This window comes from Papio anubis, chromosome 8 (genome assembly GCF_008728515.1).
Source record: "Papio anubis isolate 15944 chromosome 8, Panubis1.0, whole genome shotgun sequence".
In the NCBI taxonomy this organism is placed as follows: Eukaryota; Metazoa; Chordata; class Mammalia; order Primates; family Cercopithecidae; genus Papio; species Papio anubis.
This window is the reverse complement of record NC_044983.1, coordinates 34249829-34269975: the sequence shown is the minus strand read 5'-3', so window position 1 is coordinate 34269975 and position 20147 is coordinate 34249829.

The window sequence follows — 20147 nt, the reverse complement described above, 5'->3', positions numbered from 1 at the left end:
TTTTTGTTACAGCAGTCCTAGAGGTTATGAAGTGGTATCTCATTGTGGTTTTGATTTGGATTTTTTGAGTATTAATATTGAACATCATTTCATGTGCCTGTTGTGCTTACATATCTTCTTTGGAGATATGTCTATCTATATCCTTTGCCCAATTTTTAATTGGAGTGTTGGTCTTTTATTATTATTTATGTATTCTAGGTACAATTTCTTTACCTGATATATGATTTGCAGATATTTTATCCCTTCATGTGTGTTATCTTTTCACTTTCTTGATGGTCTCCTTTGAAGCACAAAATGTTTTAATTTTAATGAAATCCCATTTATCTTTTTTCCTGCTTTTGATTTAGATATCATTATCTAGGATGCCAAACCCAAAGTCACAAAGATTTACTACTATGATTTCTTTTTAAGAGTTTCAAAATTCTAGCTCTTACATTTCAATCGATAAACCATTTTGAGTTAATTTTTCTTAATGTATAAGGAAAGGGCCCAACTCCATTTTTTTGCAGGTGGGTACCAGTTGTCCCAGGACCTGTGGAAAGGGCCATCCTTTCCTTCAGTGAATTGTCTTGGTGTCTGTGTTGAATATCAACTGATCATAAATATAAGACTTTATTTCTGGGCTTCTGGTTCTGTTCTGTTGATCGATGGTGTCTGTTCTTTTGTTCAGTAGCACCTTGTTTTGAAGGAGTTCACCTTAATCCTGAGCATTTGCTCTCCATTGTCATGGTAAAACCTCATACATTCTTGCCTGCTTCCAAGATAAGGAATAAAAGAGTTTTCTAGGACAATGGAGCTGATCACAGGAATTTATATATAAATTTGTTTGAGATAGTTTATCATTCTCCAGTGGGTCACTTCGTCAGCACTGAAACTCATTCTGCATACTCAGTATATTATCTCTGGTTTCCCATGGGATTTTATCTCTCTCAAGGAAATCTACCCAAGGAGACTAAACTGCCTTATAGCTGCCAAATCCTACAGCCAAATACTCTGAGATCTTTAGTCATCTTCAAATGGATCTAAGGTTTGCATAAGGCTGCAGGAAGGGATAAGCGATAAGGTGACCCAGCTGCCTTCTTTCTTCCTTCACACACATAACATGCCCTGCCTTTTCTCTCTCAAGTAATCAGCTAATGTTCTGACAATTTGCCTGGATTCTGACCATAGTGGCTGTGAATTTCACTGCATTCATGATTGTGTAGATGCACATCTCTCTAACTGTGAAAGGTCTGAAATTTTGCTTTACTTATAAGCTAAAAAGGTAGCTTGTTGCATTTTCATGGATGCTGGCAGAAGGCATGAGACCACCAAATTAGAGACAAAGGACAGCATGTTACAGCAATTGCCCTAGTCAGGGTTCAGAGTAACAATATTTGTTCTAGTTCCCTTAATAGCCTTAGTAGTCTTAATTGCTACCTGGTGATATGAAAAGAAACAGATGATATCTTCTTGTGCAATGGATTGTCTTCCAGGAGAGACACCTGGCGCTTTGGGAACCCAATCTTTTATAATGGCAATAAGTGTATTTACCCTTTGCTGTGGAAGGACACACTCTTTACCTTCCAAGGCTTTGATCAAAACTGCCTTTTGCTCCAGAGGAAGATACTATATTTTCTTTTCTTTGCTTTGCTTTTTTTTTTTTTTTTTTTTTTGAGATGGAGTCTCACTCTGTTGCCTGGGCTGGAGTGCAATGGCGCAATCTCGGCTCACCGCAACCTCCGCCTCCCAGGTTCAAGCAATTCTCCTGCCTCAACCTCCCAAGTAGCTGGGATTACAGGTGCCCGTTACTATGCCCAGCTAATTTTTTGTATTTCTAGTAGAGACAGGGTTTCACCATGTTGACCAAGCTGGTCTTCAACTTCTGACTTTGTGATTTGCCAACCTCAGCCTCCCAAAATGTTGAGATTACAGGTGTGAGTCACCGCACCTAGCCAGGAGACACTATATTTTCTTTTTTTCTTTTTTTTTTTTGAGACGGAGTCTTGCTCTGTAGCCCACGTGGGAGTGCAGTGGCACGATCTGAGCTCACTGCAAGCTCCGCCTCCCGAGTTCACGCCATTCTCCTGCCTCAGCCTCCCGAGTAGCTGCAACTGCAGGCGTCCACCACCATGCCCGACTAATTTTTTGTATTTTTAGTAGAGAAGGGGTTTCACTGTGTTAGCCAGGACGGTCTCAATCTCCTGTCCTTGTGATCCACCCGCCTTGGCCTTCCAAAGTGCTGAAATTACAGGCATGAGCCACGGTGCCCGGCCAGAGACACTATATTTCCTAAGGTGTTTGCTACATAAACATCCTTAAAAAGATAGTTTGAACAAAGGACGGTCAATATGTCACTTTGTAAGATGTGCAGAAATGCAAGAGACACAAAAAATATTGTCTCCCAACAATGAGTGACTGCCGAAGTTCAGACTGTTTTTCTCCTGCTTGTGAAACCCTTCTTGGCACTTACTGTAAATACATCAATCATAGCTCTCTGCCTAATGGCAATAAGATATAGGGCCATCACAGTACCAGATCCCTATTGACTTCAATAGGGATGGCACCATGTTTGAAAGGCCAAAGAGACCTGAAGCCAGTGAAGGAAACAGAATTTATTGAGGGGACTTCCATACAGAGAAGATCAGTGAATGCAGGCTGGATAGGAGAAGCACTACCATTTGTAAAAAGCATGCAATTTATATAGCATTTTCATTTAGCACCCCACCCCTAGAAACCTTCACCTGACAAACTTCATTTAACCCCAAACAAATGACCTCAATCCCTTGTATGGCCTGCATTCCACAAGGTGGGCTAGGGGTTCCGCTGTTCCTCATAGAGAAGGAATGATTCTCGAGGTTGGCCACTGCCAGTGTCCTTAGCTCAGAACTCTAATCAGACATTCTTCTTAGACCATAGGGTCATTCTCAAGGTATGCTTACATTAATTGCTGTTAGGTGCATCTTCCATACAGCCATGCATCCTATTTTGTTGACATTTTTGCTCATGTAAGTTTCCCAACAAAGACTACTTCATGTCTAAACTATGTGACAAGGAGGCATTTGCCTTAGTCTACCAATCCCCGTTTTGCTCACATTTTTCCTTCCTTTCTTCCCCAATGACCTTTCTTCCCCTCTCCCTCTATGGATTCTTTCTCTTCCAAAGCTTATAACTACTGATACCATCTATTTTAGCTATTTCAGCAATTTCAGATACCTTCACAAAGCCTTTTCAGATAATTTCAACTATATCATCTCTCACTTCTCAAATTCTTTGGCTCTTATTTTCTATACTGGACACCTGACCATTTTTTATAAATTATCTCACTGTGTTTTGTTGATTAATTTCTGCCTCCCAACCAGAAAACAAGACTGTAAAGACAATATGGGTAAGGTGTTAGTATTTTCTATCTCAGTAATGCTTAGCACAGTTCCAAGAATATAGTCACCATTTAATAAATAGCGAGCCTCTTACTATTGGTAAATAATGCAGGCCCAATTTTAGTTAGGAAAGGAGAAGAACCTCTGAAGCAAAACAAAGCCATCAAGTCAACATGACCTCACCCTTGAGCTATGTCAGACATGTGGCCCAAATAAGCTTGACAGGAGGACAAATGTTCTGCAAAAGCTTTAATAGGTAAAGATAATGAACAGGAGGAAGAAAATTACTTATCCACAATGCTCTGTTCATACCATTTTCTAGTGTAATTGCTACTGGAAAATGGAAAGGTGAGATGCCAGCTCTTATGCTCAAAGATAAGCAGACAAGTCCAGCTTGACTGATTGTCATAACCTACCTGATTCTAACCTTGATGGATATATAGATTAAGGAGCTGGCCAAGTAGAAAAAGCCAGGATTTTCAAATTAGTCAACCCTGGATCCAACCACTATTTTCACTACTTTATTAGAAAGCAAGTTATTAGATGCAATTTGTACACTCTCTGACCTTGTCCTCTGATCTGTAAAAGAAGAGATAATAATAATGATGTTGTGATTTTTGTGAGGATTAAAGGAAAGGGAGACAACAGAACATTTGGTGGAGTTCCTGAGTTTGAATCTCTGACTTTGGGTAAGTTATTTGACCTCTCCTGCTTTAGCTCTTCATCTCTAAGATAGGGATGTTAATATTACTTACCTCAAAATTGTTGGGAAGGTTAAATGGGTTAATATATGTACAGCCACTTAGAGCAGTAGTGAGCACTTAACAAGACCTCAATAAGTTTTAGTTTCAACTGTGATGAGGTATCTGAAGCAGTGTCTAATACCTATAAGCACTCATTAAATGGCAGCTACCTGCCGGGCATGGTGGCTCAGGCCTATAATCCTAGCACTTTGGGAGGCCAAGGCATGTGGATCACTTGAGGTTAGAAATTTGAGACCAGCCTGGCCAACATGGCGAAACCCCATTGCTACAAAAATACAAAAATTAGCCAGGCGTAGTGGCATGTGCCTGTAGTCCCAGCTACTCAGGGGACTGAGGCAAGAGAATTTCTTGAACCTGGGAGGCAGAGGTTGCAATGACCCAAATTTGTGCCACTGCACTCCAGCCTGGGTGACAGAGCAAGACTCCATCTCAAAAAATAAAATAACAAATTATTTATTAATAATCATTTGCTAATAAGATTATTGTCCTTGAATTTTTTAGGGAGCAGCAATTCTTCCTTTCCCTTCTTCTAAGCATTGGAAAGGATTCAGAACTGGGGATCAGGGGGCTGTGATTCTAAAATCTGCACAGTGTTTAACCATGACCTTGTCAATTATTTCAACTCTCTGGGTCTCAGATTACTTCTGCTGTAAAATTAAGTGTTTAGAAGATGATCCCAAAAGATTACTTGCAAGCTGAAGACCTCTATGTTTCTAAGTAGAATGTATATATGCCCACTTGTACCTCATGGAATAGATCTGAGTTACTAAGGACTAGGATGGTGATTCTTAAAGAATCAGTAGGATCAATATCATCTGGAAACTTGTTAGATATGCAAATTGTGAGGCTGTGGCCCAACAACTGTATTTAACATGTCTGCCTGGTGATTCTGATGTGTCCTAATGTCTGAGAAACACTGAGCTAAAAGATTAGAAGAGACTCAATGAAGAGGACTTTGGAGACCAACTAGATTCTATCTTGAACCATGATTCCCTACCTGGTCTGTACACCAGATTTACCTAGGAAAAGATATATTAAGTACCAAATTCTGGCTTTGGCTTTAGAAATTTAGATTTGTTTGAGGTAGGATGGAGCCCAGGAATCAGCATCTTTAAAGAATACTCATGTGATTCCCACTGAGCCCCACAGATTGTTAAATAATCTAATTATGCAAATGAAGGGTGCCCATAGAAATTAAATGGTTTATGAAGGTCACAGAGTTAATTTGGACTCTAACCTAGGTGTTCTAATACTTAAGCCAGTCTTAAATCATGTGTATTTCATTGTATTGTATTAGTTGTTTTTCAATCATCCCTTTCTGGAAAAAAATCACAGAGTAAAAATGTTGCAACTATTTAGTTGTCTGATATGATTGCCCAAGGAGTATCCAAGTCTTTTGAGATCAGAAGGCTATTAATGTTTTGCTTTTTCATTCTATCAATCGTTGTTCAAATATTTCCTTACACACACCTACTACCCAGAGTTCCAGTTTTTCATATACACATGGATATATGGGTTTATTCACAAAGATTATCAAATATACTCTCTTCTGAGTTAACATTAAACAGACTACAGAGATGGACTATTGAAAACAGTAATCTCCATGCTGGCAAATTTCCAAGAAGCATGTCTCAAAGGGAAACATGATAGAACCTATGACTATTGTTTATTGGCGTCTAGTAGAAACAATCATTGATGGCTTCTAGAGTCACTTAGCTAAGTGGATAATATTTACAAGTGAGTTAATAGCTCTAAAACACTGTACAATTAAAGGAACTATAGGAAGACAATTTTTTATATGACAAGGAAACTAAACCAGTACAACCTCTGCTTCACAGAAACTTACTAACTGGAATAGCCAGGGACTTTCAAACTATATGTATGCTTCAAAGGTGTTTTACAGGCTCCACAAACTATTCTAATCTCATCTTTTACTTTATTTCAAACTATTTTAAAATCTGAATTCAAAATAAAATATGTACATTCAAATGTGTTATAGGAACGTCACATTGAAGATGACCAATATATTAACTTGACTGCTTACTGATTAGCTTTATGTTATGAATTTGAATTTATATAATATTTTAAATGTGAAATAAACTAATGAAATATGCTTTTATTTGCTTTGTATATATGGAGTTCATGTAGCATTTTATTATAAAATATGTCTAAAAATTTTAAAAATCACTGGACTAGAGAAAGATAAATAGGAGTACTTAAAAAGTGTTAGAATTACCACTATCTAAATAAAATAGTTACATGGAAAGAAAATATTTTTAGGTGTCTGAGGCATGCTACTGATATCTGCTTCTTTATTAGTATGGATTCCTGGATTAACTTTACATGTATATGTCAGCTTCACATTATATATGATTTATAAAACTTAGCCATAAATAGATCTTTATTCATCTTTACCATAATCAAATTCTGTAGATTCTTTTCTCTCTTCCTTTTCATAGAATCCTAAGTTGATGATATTTTTCCCCCTAGAATTATTAGTGAAAAATCAATTACACTTGGTTAGGAAAAAAAGATGCCTTTACAAAAGTTTTTTTAAAAGTTTCACCAAGTATAATCTATATCCAGACTGAAAAGAGAAAAATATTCATGAATAGTAAATCTATAAGGGCTAAGTTATGAATATTTAAGGAATGATTCTATTCTCTTCTTTATTGTATCACAGATTTCAACTGATATGATCTTCCAGACTATTAGCAGCATAGCTTATGCTTAGATGAGTCAAGGTTTGCTTTCATAGGACTGGGCCCCATGACAGAGGTAAATTAATCATAGCTGATGTCTTCTCTCCATTCTTCTGTTTTCCACTGGCTCAGTCAGGACCACATTCTGAGGTCTGTAATTTTCACCTTTTTTTTTTTTTTTCCAGCAAACCCTGGGTTTCCACAATTTGCCAAAAGTACAGTGGGATGGTCCGTAATACAAAAGCCTTTTGGTACCCTTTATTAACCGTAACAGATAATGGACAAAAGAAATTATTCCAAAGAACAAATTTTGGGGTGACCAGGTTACCTCATCAAAGATTCTGCACTTTTCCTAGAAAGCAGGATGCTGTGATTTGAATGTAACGCCTCTAAAATTCAGGTGTTGCCAATATGATGGGTGCCAATAATGATGGCCTTTAAGAAGTGATTAGGCCTTTCATGAGGGCTTCTCCTTTGTGAATGGGATTAAGGCTCTTATGAAAGAGGCTTCTTGCAGCACAGCCCTTCTACCATGTGGGGATACAGGGTTCCTTCCCTCCAGAGTATGCAGCCCTCATCAGACAGTTGAAACTGCCAGGCTTTCATCTTGGACTCTCCAACCTCTGGAGCTGTGAGAAAGTAAATTTCTGTTTTTATAAATTATCTAGTCTCAGATATTCTATTGCAGCAGCACAAACAGACTAAACCACAGGATATGGTACTAGATGTTGCTTTCCACACTCCCTTTTTCTACACTGGAGTTCTTAATGTGACAATTCTACTTTTTCCATATCTTGTAAATTGGGAGGATGAAAAGTTGTGCAACTTTAGCACAAAGGTTGCAAAATCATAAGGAATACATATAGGTGGCTATCTGGCTTCCAACATACCCCTAGTGGCTGTTTCCATAGCTCTTCTCTCTCCTTCAGTTTATATGATGAGTACATGAACCAAACCAATGCATTAGGTGTCCTGCTCCCATATTTTTCAAGCAAGAACTGGTGGGAAAGAGGCATTTCAGTGTCTAGAACTATGAAGATATGGACTGAAAGCTACATTCTTATTATTTACATCCTACTTTGGGGCATCTATACTTGGTATTCCCTCTGGAATTCTCTTCCCTTTTTGCATAGCTCACTGCAGCTCATCATTCAGTACTCAACTCAGATATCACCTCCTCAGAGACTTTTTAAATTATGTAAATTTCATGCTGTCTGCCTTACTGCCCAACCCTATATCTTTACCACTCATTTAATTATGTAACCCTCTTTCATTTTCTTCATGGCCTTTATCACTCTTTTGAAATATGTACTTGTCTCAGTCTCTACTTCTCTTGTCTCTGTATGTCTGATTTCTCAAACTTTGAGCTGTGATAGCACCTCATCACACTCATGGCCTTATAGCCATGACTCTACCTCTAGTTACTATCTTGGCTTCCTTTCTTCTTTTTATTTAATTAATTAATTTATTTATTTTTATTTTACATTAAGTTCTGGGATACATGTGCAGAATGTGGAGGTTTGTTACACAGGTATACATGTGCTATGGTGGTTTGCTGCACCTATCAACCTGTCATCTAAGTTTTAAGCCCTGCATGTATTAGGCATTTGCTCTCCTAATGCTCTCCCTCCCCTTGCCCCCTACCCACCGACAGGTCCTGGTGTGTGATGTTCCCCTCCCTGTGTCCATGTGTTCTCATTGTTCAGCTCCCACTTATGAGTGAGAATATGTGGTGTTTGGTTTTCTGTTCCTGTGTTAGTTAGCTGAGAATGATGGCTTCCAGCTTTATTCATGGCCCTGCAAAGGACATGAACTCATTCTTTTTTATGGCTATAGCGTCATCTCTTCTTATCACAATGTCATAGTTTTAAGTTTCCAAGATAATTTCATTAGACATATTTTTTTCTAAAGCCAGTTCAGAATGAGGCAATCGGCTTAAGCCTCACCTATCCTTCTTAGGTCAGATGCATACCCCTGTGTAACGGGAAATAATCCTTTCCTCTTGTTTTACTTTTCCAAGTGGCTGGTTTTGTACCAAACAAGTGGTTTTCAATGTGTGGTTCCAAGAACGGCAGAATCAAATATCACCTAAGATCTTGTTAGAAGTGCAAATTCCTGAGGCCCGACCCAGACCTACTGACTTAGAAACTCTAGGAGTGTTTTAATAACCAGTATTTCAACCTGTTTGGACAAACCCTCTAGAACTTCCAGGTTCCTGAGAATGATGGGGATACCTATCTTTCTATCTCCTAACATTCCTCCAGAAAACAATATGGAATACTGAAAAAAAAAAGAAAAGTCTCCACAAGTCATACCCTCAGCATAACTTTAAAAGAATGCCCAAACTTCAAAATAACTGTAAATAAAAAATGAAAAATGGTCAAATCTCAGTCCACTATTTCTCATACTCCCACTCCACCCCTGCTTCACGGCAGGGTTTTGGGCATGCAAAGAAAAACTAAGAAAGACTTCAGGGAAGACAGAAAACGAAAGCCAGAGAAGGAAACGTGGTTTGATCTAAATATACCATGAGACTGTCTACTTTCAGTCCAAAATTACTAAGAAATTATCCAGGTAGATCAGAGCACAGACTACAGGGCGAAGGACTTAAAAGTATATGCAATTTGAAGGTTCAGTCTTCAAACTTATAAATTATAGGTGAGAAAAAGAAGAAACAAGTATCCTTTGATATTAGAAAAAAGCAAAGAAGAAAAACTGAGTTCTATAACTCAAAAGGTAAACACACAGACACTTCATAATCCCTCTTTTACCACAAAACATACAAAATCCATCAAAGTATCTGATAGAAGAGGAATTATTAAGCCGGGACTCTTATAAAACACCCAATACCACAACAAATTAATTAAAATTAAAACTAACATTTATATGGAGGTATTATGAAAAGTCAGACAAGAAATGTCAATGCACATACTAAGTGAAATTCCCCTTCCTCCTCATAAAAATTGACCACAAAACAGAAGAAAAATGTAAAACAGTAGTCCAAATGGAATTAAATATACTCAAACAAGTACTTAACGACATGAAACAGTTGAAGACATAGAAGAACTTGAGGAATTCTGCATGAATGTAGTCTACAAAGGATGAGGTTTACCCAACCAGAAGATGACTAAGAAAACTTCAGCGAAAGGTCTGATGGTAAGCTTTTTACAAAATAGAATACATGTTAGGGTTTCTCAACTTTGGGCCTATTGATATTTTAGGAGGATAATTCTGTTTTATTTTTGGAGCTGTTTATAAGTCATAAGATGTTTAGCAGTATTCCTAGCCTTTATTCACTAGATGCCTTTGTTCACTAGATGTCAGTAATGCTACCCACATCCACCCCACTCCCATAAAAATAAAATCTCTCCCCTCCATAATAGAAATAATAGAAAATAATTAATCGATATTTAGACAATAGGTAGGACTTAAAAGATATCAATAAAAACTGATAAACCAGATAAGAAAATATTAAATAGTAAAACAATAGGCTAAGGGCGTTAAAATATAAGACTAGGACAAAAATGCAAACGTTACTAAACATATTTTTTTTAGAAAAATTAAAGGCAAAGGACACAAATATTGTGGAGGAAAAAATATTGGAAATACAATAAATATATATGACTACAAAATCTAAAATCAAACTATTAGATCAATAAAAGTGAACAGGCTTAACCTACTTATTAACTTTAAAAGAGTCCCAAATTGGCTCATAAAAGAAATCCCAAATATATTTTTGATATAAGAACTAAACCTAAAAAAATTAAGCTGAAAAATAAGTGGTAGACAAAGCTATAAAGAAAAATGGAAAGAAGAAGAAATGAGGAAAATAGTCCTGATGTCAAAATAGAATTCAAGCCAAAACGAATGACAAGGGCATTTTTTAATACTAAATTGACAATTTACAAACATCTCAAATTTGTGAATAATTATGCACCAAATAACACAGTAACTGTTCTCATTAAGCAAAAAATACAGTAGATGCAAGAAGAAATAGATGGAAACGCACTAAAAATAGTAGACTCAAATATAGCATTCATAGGACAAGTCAAATCAAATGAACAAAAAGCACAAGACATAAGCAACATAACCAGCAAGGTAGATCTTACAAATCTATGTCAGTTTCTACAGGTGATAATAGAGAATGTACCTTATGAAGTGTTCATGGAACATTTATAAGAATTAACCACATATTAGATTTTTTAAAATCACTGCTTCGTACAGTACAAATATTTCAAACACCACTCTCTGATTACAATATGACAAAGTTAGAGATTACTGACAACATGACAGCCCTTAAATCTAGAAATTTTAAACGCTTCTATTAAATAATTCTTCAATCATGCAAACTAAAATTACAGAATTTTAATAATATAAAATGAAAACACTACTGATATGGTTTGGCTGTGTCCCCACCCAAACCTTGAATTGTAGCTCCCATAAATCCCATGTCACTGGGCGCGGTGGCTCACGCCTGTAATCCCAACACTTTGGGGGGCCGAGGCGGGTGAATCATGAGGTCAGGAGATCGAGACCATCCTGGCTAACACGGTGAAACCCCGTCTCTACTAAAAATACAAAAAAAAATTAGCCAGGTGTGGTGGCACGCGCCTGTAGTCCAGCTACCGGGAGGCTAAGGCAGGAGAACCACTTGAACTTTGGAGGCAGAGATTGCAGTGAGCCGAGGTTGTGCCACTGCACTCCAGCCCGGGTGACAGAATGAGACTTTGTCTCAAAAAAAAAAAAAAAAAAAAAAATTCCCACATGTCTTGGGAGGGACCCAGTGAGAGGTAACTGAATCGTGAGGGTAGGCCTTTCCTGTGCTGTTCTTGTGATAGTAAGTCTCACAAGATCTGATGATCTTACAAGGGGAGTTCCCCTGCACATACTCTTTCTTCTTCCCTGTAGCCATGTACGATGTGACTTTGCTTTTCCTTTGCCTTCTGCCATGATTATGAGGCCTTCCCAGTCTGTGGAACTGTGAGTCCACTAAATCTCTTTCCTTTATAAATTACCCAGTCTCAGGTATGTTTTTATTAGCAGCGTGAGAACAGACTAATATAACTACATACCAAAAAATCTATGTAACACGTTTAAATCCATGATCAGAGTAAATTTTATAACATTGAACATTTCTAACAAATGCTACAGTGAAGTAAAAGAATGAAAATATTTAAATAACAGATGAAAAAATTTTAAAAAGATATGATAAAACAAAAGAAAGAACCAAGGAAGAAATAAAGGTATACATCAATGAAGTAGAAAATGATGAAACCATAGACCTAATCAACAAATCAAATCTATGCTTTAAAAAATATATAATAGACAAGCCACTAGCCTACCTGAGAAGAGAAAAGGGGGAGAAATCATAATATGTAAAATAAGAAATGGAGATACAACCACACAAATTTAAAAACAAAATAAGATACTACATTGCAGACAGCTATGCAAATACATTTCAAAACCTAGGTGAAATAGATTTTTTTATTTTTTTAGGGAAGTACACATTGCCAAATTTGAACCTGTTAGACTTAGAATGACTCCAGACAAGATTTCTGGGGGAGATGCTGCCATCCCAACTGGGCCTAGAGGGCAGGGCATTAAGCCAAAAATGATTGTTTCTTGAGCTTTAAGATCTAATGAAATATGCCTTACTAAGTTTTGGGTTTGCTTAGGATCTGTTATGTCTTTTTTTCCCTATTTCTCCCTTTTAGAATGTGAATGTTTTTTCTATGCCTGCTTATCACCTTATTTTAGAACATAACTTGTCTAGTTTTACAGATTCACAGCTGGAGAAGAATTTTGCCTCTAGTCTAATTCATATCTGATTTAATGAAATTTTGGACTTTAGACATTAGAATTGATGCTGGAATTAGTTAAGACTCTGGGGGCTGTTAGGATGTAATAAAAGTGTTGTATATATGAGAAGGACATGAATTTGCAGGGAACTGGGGCAGAATGCTATGGACTGAATTATGTCACCACAAATGTATATGTTGAATGAAGCCCTAATTCTCAGTATGACTGTATTGAGAGACAGGCTTTTAGGAAGTTATTAGGTTAAGTGAGGTTGTAAGATGATAGGATTGGTACCCTCAAAGGATGAGCCAGAGATCAAAGCAGTCTCTCTCTGTGCCATGTAAGGACACAGTAATAAAGCAGCAACCACAAGACAGGAAGGGAAAGATTACCAGGAACTGAATCCGCCAGCACCTTGATCTTGGACTGCTCAGATTCCTGAATTGTGAGAAATAAATTTCTGTTGTTTAACCATCCACTCTATGATATTTTGTTATGGCAGCCTGAGCTGACTAATATATTGCATCAATGTTAGTTTTCTATTGTTGGTAACTGTACTCGGCTTAGGAAAAGCTGAATGGAGAGTATATGGGAACTATTTTTGCAACTTTTCTATGAATTTAAAATCCTTTCAGAATAAAAAGTTATACAAATAAATTCTCAGAGCAATCTCTCCTGTTGATTCTGATGCATGCTAAAGTTAGAGAATGACTACACTGGACTAATAGTCCTTGCCTCTTCCCCTCTTGTTATTTTTCCCCGTAGAGGTGACATTCATTTGTCTATATTTCTTAAGTGGGACAAGCACCAGATTACTGTTCCATTGGCTTCTCTCTTTACCCCATATCTGTGCTTTACAAAATCAAAGTTTCACTCAGGTTGGCTTTTACAAGGTCTTTACTTAGGGCAGCAGTGAGAGAAAAATGGTAGAAAGCTGCTTTGGCCAAAGTTCTAGAACCATATTTTCCAATTCTTTATCAGTAATAAAGCTAACATCTGCCTTTTCCTGCTTCTGTCTTTCCAGTAGTTTTAAGTGTATAAGGTGGAGTCCTCCCTAAAACCCCCACACCTTAGTCTAATCAGTTGTGATGGAGAAATACGAGGTCACACGATTTGTACAGGGCTTCTATTTCAGTGCAGGCAGTGGGGAGGGTAGTTTTACTTAAGTAATTCATGAGCGGGTAGGAAAGTACATCTACCAAGGGATTTTAACTCATTTAAAATAGGGAACTATATCTAAGACCATAGAGACATGTTCCTAAAATTTTATGCAAAAACATGACACAAAATTATATCCAACATGCCAAGACAAATCAATGGGCAAAGAATAGTCTTCTTAATAAGTGTTCTGGGACAACTGGATATCCACACGCAAGAGAATAAGGCTTGGCCCTTTCCTCATATAATGCACAGAAATTAACTCAAAATGGATAACAGACCTAAAACATGTAAGAGCTCAAGGTGAAATTTTCAGAAGAAAACATAGGAATGATCTTGGGTTAGGCAAAGCTGTCTTAGATGCGACACGAAAAACACAAGTGACCAAGAAAAGATAAACAGGAAATCATCAGAATAAAAAAAAAAAAAAAAAATTGTGCTTCAAAGGAAGTGAAGACAACTCTCAAGAAAATGAAAACCCACAGAATGGGAGAAAATGTTTTCAAATCATGTATCTGATAAGGGAATTGTATCCAGAATATATAAAGAATTTCTACAAATCAGTCATAAAAGGATAAGTAAACTAATTTGAAAAGGGGCAAAGGATCTGAATGGACATTTCTCCAAAGATGATAAATAGATCATCAAAAAGCATATGAAATGATGCTCAACATTATTAGCTACTTGGGAAATGCAAATCAAAATCACAGTGAGATACCACTTCACACCTACTAAGATGGCTATTATCAAAAGTCAGATAATAACAAGTGTTCACAAGGATGTGGAGAAATTAGAGCCCTCATATTTTGCTGCTGGGAATGTAAAATGGTGCAGCTACTTTAGAAAATAGTCTGGCAGCTCCTCAAAAAGTGAAGCAAAGTAGCTATTTGCTGTAAGAATTCTACTCTTAGGTATATACTCCAGATAACAGAAAACACATTCTCACAAAAACTTGTACACAAATATTTAAAGTAGCATTATTCATAATGGTCAAGAAATAAAAGTCGATGGATGAATGGATAAATAATATGTGGTATATCCACACATCAGAGTATTTTTCATCAAAAAGTAATGAAGTATTGGCCAGGCGCAGTGGCTTATGCCTGTAATCCTGGCACTTTGGGAGGCCGAGGATGGCAGATCGCTTGAGGCCAAGAGTTTGAAACCAACCTCACCAACATGGTGAAACTAAAAATACAAAAATTAACCAGGCATAGTGGTGTATGCTTGTAATCCCAGTTACTCAGGAGGCTGAGGTGGTAGAACTGCCTGAACCAGAGAAGTGGAGGTTGCAGTGAGCCAAGATCACACCACTGCACTCCAGCCTGGGCAGCACAGTGAGACTCCGCCTCAAAAAAAAAAAAAAAAAAGGTAATGAAGTACTGCTATATGTTAAAACATGGATGAACCTTGAGAATTATGCTAAGTAAAAGAAGCCAGCCACAAAAGAACATGTATTGTATGATTCTATTTTTTTATATATATATTTTTTGAGACAGCATCTCACTCACCCAGACTGGAGTGTAGTGGCGTGATCTTAGCTCACTGCAACCTCTGCCTCCCAGGTTCAACTGATTTGCCTCAGCTTCCTGAGTAGCTGGGATTATAGGTGCCCACCACCACACCTGGCACGTTTTTTTCCTTTGGTAGAGATGGGGTTTTGCCATGTTGGCCACGCTGGTCTGTCTCAAATGCCTGACCTCAGGTGATGGCCCCACCTCGGCCTCCCAAAATTCTGTGATTACTGGCATTAGCCACTGCACTCAGTCATATCATTCTATTTACATGAAACATCCAGAATAGGCAAATCCATAGAGACAGAAAGTAGTACATTAGCAGCTTCCCAGGGCTGGAGGAATGTTTGGGAGATGTGGAGTAGAGTGACTGCTAAGGGATGTGTAAGGAACATGGCTGTGCTTCGGTCAAGGATAGGCTGAGGTAGGATGTTTACATTTTGCATGACTCAGCGAGTTCAGAGCACAGCCCGTATAACTCCACTTGTTATCACAGCCATGTAGCCATAACATGGGAAGGCCATCCCTTGGCTCTACGCCATTATTGTCTGTAAAAGGTATAATTGCCCTCACACATAGCCTTAGCAGACACTAAAGAGAGAGAGAGTCAGAGCTGTCCGTCTTTGCAGATGGACAGAGGGGAGCTAGGACACAGCTCGGCTGGCTTGTGCTCAAAGACAGAAAGAGTTAAGCTGCTGACCCTGAAGCTAAGGGAGAGCCAGCCATACAGCTGCAGGAGTGGGGGCGGCGGGAGCCACAGAGCCGGAGTAGGCGCCAAGATAAAGGCGAGCAGTGTAGAGAACTAGTGTAAGAAAGCTGTTGATGAGAGCTGCTGCTGAATAAAATCATCTTTCTCCTGCCTACAGCCCCCCTAGTGTTCTTCCTGCTCATCTACCCACTCCCTTCGGACCTCAACATGACATTTGGTGTAGTTGTGAACCTGACAGTATGTGGCTTCTTTTGGCTAACGAAAATGTTTTAACTGGTTGTGGTAATGCTTCCACAACTCTGTGAGTACATGAGAAGTCACTGAATTGTACACGTTAGATGGGGGAATTGTATGGTATATGAATTATATATTCACATGAATCTATGCATCGATATCTGCTTTTTTTTAAAGAGTACTGAGGAAAAAAAATAAAAACCCTATACAACTATATTAAACAAAAACTTAACCACAAAATCTTTAAAATATTCACTGTGATTATTTCTAGGTGATAAAATTAAAGGTTATTACTTTCCCCCTTTCACTGCTACTATATTTTCAACATGCACAAATACTGTTTTTAAAGAGAAAAAATAAACCTTCATTTTAAGTGATTAAAACAGAGAAAACACTGGTTAATATAACAAACTTCTCAGCATGCCAAATAGAGCTATTTGCAGTGAAAAATATCAACATAAAAGACATATTTATCAAATTCTGGGATGGCAATGTCTTGGGGCTGGAGTACATCTGACCCACGTGTTGGTTAGCCATGAATGATTGACACACCTGCTGGGCCACTGTTGAGAAAGGTCTCCTTTCTAAATACCACTTTGATTGGCATCAAGAAGCCTGGAACTGGAGTCAAAACATATGGAGCCCCTTACTATGTTGAGACTTCAGTTTCCTCATCTGTAAAATGTGGAGAGAAAATAAATAAGGTGCAATTGGATCCAACTGAACTACATCAGTAGTTCTCAGCCCTGCAGAATCAGCCTCCTCTGTGAACTTAATAGAAATGTAAATTCTCAGACTCCACCTGCAACCTACTGAATCAGAAACTCTAGGAATGGAGGGCAGCAACTGGTGGTTAAGCAAACCCTTCTTGTGACTCTGATGCATGACAGATTTGAAAACTACTAATCACTATTTCTTAAGGGGTTGATGACAAAAATCGCCATTCAGTACCTGGGGAATATTTTCAAATCACATATCTCCAAATCACAGACATTTTGAAATGCCCCTTTAAGGCCTTCTATATTCTCTTCCAAACATGTACACACATGCACACACACACACACACACACACACACTTCAATTGCTGCCATAATTAGCCACCATCACTCATAACCATGCCTCTCTCTCAGGTGTCAAGGAATAGTCAAAACCATTTAAAACCTTCATACAGATTTCCTCTAATTTCTTTCAATTCCAAAATCCTGTGGTCTAGCAGAGTGAAAGGAACTACCCCACCGAGCTGGAATAGCTAACACTGTAATTTCTGGCAAAAGCCAGTAGACATCTTTTCAGTTAGGAAGGCATTTTAGCACTTTGGAATTTACACCCCCTTCTTTTTGGAGATGCCTCCTGTTGCAAATGCTTATTCCTACCTTTATTGTATCTCTGTCTTGTTCATAACACTTTTCATCTCTTACATTTAACTCCAGACATCTTCAAAAACTTCCTGCTGACAGATTAAAATATTCCTACCTCCTGTCTTCTTCCTCACTCAGTTCTACTTTTCTTAAGGTCTATTGTAGCATTTTAGGGCCAAAAGCTAGCTGTGATTTTGAGGAAGTGGTATGTCATTTAAAATTAACTGTATACCTCAGCAGCATGTAGGAGGAGTTAATTCTTTCACGTAACATTCAATTAAAATACACAATGTACACACACTTAAAGAGAAAGGTGATATAAAAGCAGAAATTCTAAACATTGCTTTGCCTATCTGAAGGAATCTAAATTTATATTTTGTCTGCTAATTTGTTTGCTTGTCACCACTGATCTTTTCTAAGAGGCCCAATTTCTTTGCCCAGGACATTTTTTTTTGTTGTTGTTGTTGCAATACCCAGGAATTTCCGTAAGTGCCCTGATCTGAAAACTACACAGAAAATGTTTGCAGGCTGAGCAAGGAAGGAAGAGAAGATGGACCTCAAGTTGAGTATCTTTTCTCACCTTTAGAATACAGCAAAAATAAGGACACGCAATTTGTTATACTCACATTGTTGAAAAGATTAGCAGGAGTAATCTCCCTTAGCTACAGGCAAAGACACCAACAAAGAGCTTGCTTCATCTGCCAACTGTTCTATGTCTTAAGGGAATGTGTTGATTCACTGAATGACTGAACTAAGCTATTTGCAGGATATATGAATATTGCCTCTAATCCAGGTGCTAAATGTATATGTTGCGAGACTGTGTTCTCTGTCAAACACGATCTGTAACATGATAACAGCACTATCTCTTTTCCTCCCTTCTCTACTTATTTTTCTGTAGCTGAAGAGAAAGATTCTGTCACCTATCAGTAATATTTGGACCTTTTACGTAGTTTTTGCAATTCAGCCTACAAGACATCGATGGACCTCATGATTTTGTCAGTTTGCTCAAAGAATTTTAACATCATAATAAGATGGTATTTTTGTATTTATTCATTCCTGTCAAACCAGAGATCTGGAAAAGTATGTCCATAACACATATTAAATCAACTGGGAAAGACAGACCATTCAAACACACTTGTTTTGCTTTCTAAAATAATCTGGTAGCCCGTTTTACCAAGGACAAATGTGAAGTTAATTTGTCTTTGAAGTCCTCTGGTTTCCACTTCCTCCTTAGCTCTTCTGCTACTAAAAATATTTGGTGCCTCAACTCTATTATAGTTCTTTGCTTTCTTCTGAACAGATTTAATATACCCCAGGGGTATTTTTAATTCCTCTGTGTCCCCAAAACTTTATCAAACTAAAGGACTGTATTAGTCGGATTTGTGTTGCTTTAAAGGAATACCTGACACTGGGTCATTTATAAAGAAGAGGTTTATTTTGTCTTATGGTTCTGCAGACTGTACCACAAGCATGACACCCACATCTGCTCGGTTTCTGACGAGTCCTCAGGAAGCTTTTACTCATGGTGGAAGGCAAACAAGAAGCAGGCAGTCACATGGTGAGAGAGGGAGCTAAAGAAATGCCAGTATCTTTTAAACAACCAGCTCTCACATGAACCAATAAGGCAAGAACTTATTACCATGTGGAGAGCACCGAACCATCTTGAGGAATCCTCCCCCATGACCCTAATAGATCCCACCAGGCCCCACCTCCAACATTGGGAATCACATTTCAACTTGCTATTTGGAGGGGATAAATATATAAACTATATAAAGGACTAAAAAAATAATAGTAGAACCATACTGGGTTTGAAACCCTACCTTATGCCCACAACTTACCCAATAGCAATCTGTTGCCTCAAAAGATTGGTCTAAGCACCTCTTCCTTTCGATTATTTAGTCATCTTTTTGTCTGTCTTGTAGAATCCTGAACAGATGCACTGTAGCTTTGGTGGTTTCATAGGATGTCAAGGAATGTTTATCCCTTAGGTCTCTTCCTATCCTCCTCATATTTGCTACAGAACATATCCTTACTTTTCACTCCATACTGGATTACAGTAGCAATGGAGATACTGAGATGGGTATTACCAAACGGGTGCTGGGCCATCAGATGCTCACTCACTACAGTGTAATGGATGACACCTTGGCTTCACATCTTAGCTCTGCCACACATAGGCTACATGAGCCTGTGTAAGCCTTAGTTTCTTCTTACCTGTCAGATACTGTATTAGTCCATTCTTAAAGAACTGCTCAAGGCTGGGTAATTTATAAAAGAAAGAGATTTAATTGACTCACAGTTCAGCATAGCTGGGGAGGCCTCAGAAAACAATCATGGCAGAAGGTGAAGGGGAAGCAAGGCACCTTTTTCACAAGGTGGCAGGAAAGAGAATGAATGCAGGAGGAACTACCAAATGCCTACAAAACCATCAGATCTCATGAGAACTCACTATCATGAGAACAGCATGGGGGAACTGCGCCCATGATTCAATTACCTCCACCTGGCCTCTCCCTTGACACATGAGGATTATGGGGATTAGAGTTCAAGTTGAGA